Consider the following 4,132-nt stretch of genomic DNA (forward strand, 5'->3'; position numbering starts at 1 on the left):
GCAGTTTACAATTACATTTGTTTTCATTATAATGCATTTTGGAATTAAGCTTAGAACCCCTTCAAAATAACACGAGTAATGAATGGCATAAATAATAAGACTGCACTTGCAATAGTGCTATGGAGAGTAAGACTACTAACATGGATTGGAAAATAAATGTAATATAGAAATGACAGTGTTAATATGAAAACAAGGTCCCTTCCAAGAGTGTACTCTAAATCGCTGGTCACACCACGAGTATTCATTAACCTTTCATCTGAATTTACTGTGCAAAACACCCACCATTTGCAGCCACTACACAAAGAAATATGATGTTATGTTGGGACACACTTCAGTCGGCTTTCATTTAGAAACTGTGAAATTATTTTCTTATATTTAAACATCTGGCACATTTTCTCAAAATAAGCTGACCTTTCCATTTGCTAAGTTTTACCAGCCGCCCACGTGCATATGGCTGTATACATATATATTAGATGCCAATAATAGATGTTCCAATCTATTGACATTTGCCGAGAGAGCTTTCATGTTGTTTCACAAGATAGCATTGCCTTTCATCACATTTGCCTCATGGATTTCATGGTGTTCCTAAAGGACAGTTTCCAAATATGTAGTGACGTGGATGACTGCGTAACACAGGTTTGTGTACTGCGTCATTGGTTTATCTAAAGGGGGTTACACTTTAGAACAATTTGTCCCGTCCTTTCTTAGAGGCTTTGCGGATAGATACTTTATTGACACAGGAGAAACTACAATATGACAGGGGTTTAAGGAAGACAGGGGTTTAAGTAAATATAGGAATGGGAAAATCAGAGAGAAATTAGTTACAGTATATCACCATATTTTACCTTAATAGGGATTTCATAAAAAGAAGCATGGCAAATATGTTGGGGTACCCACTGCTGTCTACCATGGTGAAGTCAAGTTCGGACAGGTTTATTGCTATGAGAGCTCCATCACTAGGAATTTTGAGCACTTAGTTTATTTTTGAGGGAGACAATGAAGGAGAGTTAATGAACCACAAAGAAATGTTTATAAATGTGGTGGGTCCTGGTGTATTACATACAGAGTGATCAATAATTTCAAAGAGTTTAGGAGCTTGTTCCCCTGGTAGGGATTACACTGTAACGCCAAATATGTGGTTTATGTACCAATGTGTAACAAATGTTGGGTGCAATATGTGGGTTGCACAACCCCTACAAAAGGTTGGGGAGCACATGTTTTGGATATTAAGATATCCAATGATGAAGAGGAGCTTTAGGTACAGGGTATCCATAAAGAGGTATTACCTCAAGAGGTGGGAATAAAATAGCTTTTCTTTTGAAAATGGAGTTAAGGCATTGGAGTTGCTAATTTTAATAATGTTCCAATAAAGTTTTTTTGGTTTTAAAATTGATACAATGAGCCAGTGGTCGGGTGGAGCACAAACCTGTATGTTTGGGTGGTTTGGATTCTTCCCTTTTGCTACAGGCTCATGGCTACACTACCTGGGCCATGCTCCTGTTAGACGTCACTGACTATTTAGCAAACCAGAAAAGTTGATTGTTTAATGCTATGGAATTAGTCCAATGTAAAGGTATGGGACCTGTTATCCAGAATGTTATGGACCTGGGTTTTTTTGGATAAGGGATATTTATTTAATTTGGATCTCCATACCTTAAATCTGTTATTATATAATTTAAACATTAAATAAACCCAATAGGATTGTTCTTCTTCCAATAAGGATTAATTATATATCTTAGTTGGGAACAAGTACAATGTACTGTTTTATTGTTACAGAGAAAAAGGAAATCATTTTTAAAAAATGTAAATTATTTGTTTAAAACGGAGTCTACGGGAGTTGGCTGTACAGTAATTTGGAGCTTCCTGGATATGGATTTCCAGATAATTAATCCCATACCTGTACAAGCAATGGGCTCAGAGCTTAAGCACCCAATGCTTCAGTTCTAACAGGGTGTGTATAGTATTCAGTCACCTGTAACATCTATCTTGAAAAAACAAGGTTCCCAGTTGTCACATTTTTTAAATTCAACCCCCCCTGACCTTTATCAGGGCCCCCCTTTGAAGGTCTAACATTTGGTTAGGACCCCCCCCCCCTTAGCACAAGAAATAAGTACAGATGTAGAAAAATAGTGGTGTATCAGTCATTCAAACACATAGGCTGAGTTACAAAAATGCAGTGTGTAAAATGTAGTTTCCGATGCAATTTTTTTTTTCTACCCCCATAATTTACACCTGTGTCCAATTCTAAAGACACAATTTTGCAGCACATTTTGATGCTGGCCACAGTGGAAAACCTTTAAGGTGGTGGCAGCTCCCAAGTATTAATTTGTGCATTTGTACGCCATTCATCCAAACAGATTGACAGGGTGCATTGGCTCCTTGGTAAAACTGTTCAAGCAGCATGCAACAATTTTTTTTATCTAGGATAAATATAGGATAGCAAATACATATTCACCCCAAATCTCACCCTTACTGACCTTAAATCTTGGGTTCAGGTGTATCTAAGAGAGCAAATCGCTGTTCTTCACAAATAGGCCACCCCCCCCTTGTTACTGCTCTAAGCCCCCAGGGGGTCAGTCCCATAGTTTGGGAACCACTCCCCTAAGTTATGATGTCAGAGCATGCAGCCTACAAGAAATTCCATAAACGCAAGGCATGAGGCAGCTAGCAGCACTTCTATATAGGCCACAGAACTCTCATGTGAATTCTACAAAAGGTTTTGTGGTGCAGCTATGTGCTGTGTAAATCTGTCTTGTCTGAAGACGGGTGCAGAGGTGCAGGGTGCCAGTCAATGGCTTACGTAATGTTAGTGTCCCTGTCATTAGCTGGTCTATAAAATGCGTTTCGCTTCACTAAAACAATGGTCAAAACAGCAAAAAATTTGTAAAACACATTGAAGTCCATAGGCGTCAATTTTATTTGATTTTTTTTAAGCGCAACAATTTTTTTACATCAATGGCCAATTTTTAGGGGCTGATTTTTTCCGCAGTTTCTCGAAAAAATGTGCAGATGGCCAAGTGCATCAATTTACAGCAAATTTATGCCTGGAGAAAATATTCGCTCATCAATACTGCCTACTAATGAGTAGTACAAAAAAATGTGGCCAATTTTTTTGTTTTTTTTTTATTGTCTGTCATTGCTATCTGTGGTTCCCTTTAAAAGACTATAGGAAATGGTAGTTAAAACATTTTGATCCCTGCAGTTTTCCCCTTGATTCTAAGGTATTTTAAATGCCCCATGTGCCATTAACCTGACAGTACACTGGCCTTGGTATACAGAAAATATACACTGTAGGAAGTATCTTTATTAAAGCCTAGGTAATGGTGCTTTCCAGCCTATAATATGTGGAACTTCAAATACAGATCTGCCTTCTGTAGGTAATTTATTTCTGTTCAAGAGAAATACTGTTATGGGATCTATTTACCAGAATGCTTGGAAACTGGGGTTTTCTAGACAACTGGTCTTTACTGGGAGCTTTAAATAAGACTGTAGCAACTAGATTGCTGCTGAAAGACCAAACTGGAGAGCTGCTGAACAAAAAACCTAAATACAGTAGCTGAAAAAAAAACAAATACAAAATGAAGACCAATTGTCAATTGTCTTGGAATATCAATATCTACATCATACTAAAAGTTTATTTAAAGATGAGCATAATCTTGGGACATTTTTAGGTGTCTCATTTTGCAGGCCATAAATGACTATATATACTATATACTATATACTATATATGACTATTTATAGATAAATGAAATAGTTGGCTGTTGCTGCCTAACACTGTGCCTAAACGACAGGTCAAATTGGTCTGACCATGCTCCTAATGATGTCAGACGAGGAACAGCTTTATAGAGTTTAGAGACAACAAATCAATAAGGTAATAAATGGACAGTCAAGGTAGCCAGAAGAAACAAATACACAACTAAAATATAAATAGGAGGTAAATATACATACATAGTTGCAGCCAGGTGGCAGGCAGGATTTTCTGAAACACCTAGTGGCACATACAGTGGGTACCCCAGGCACAACCCAGCAAGGTTTCTAACTGTGCTCTTCTCTGTTGTGCACGCCATTGGGCTTATCCATCATGGCATTACATAAATTCACAACTTTATTATGGCATACCTTACAAGACAGC

Source organism: Xenopus laevis, chromosome 8L, assembly GCF_017654675.1.
Source record: "Xenopus laevis strain J_2021 chromosome 8L, Xenopus_laevis_v10.1, whole genome shotgun sequence".
Lineage (NCBI taxonomy): Eukaryota > Metazoa > Chordata > Amphibia > Anura > Pipidae > Xenopus > Xenopus laevis.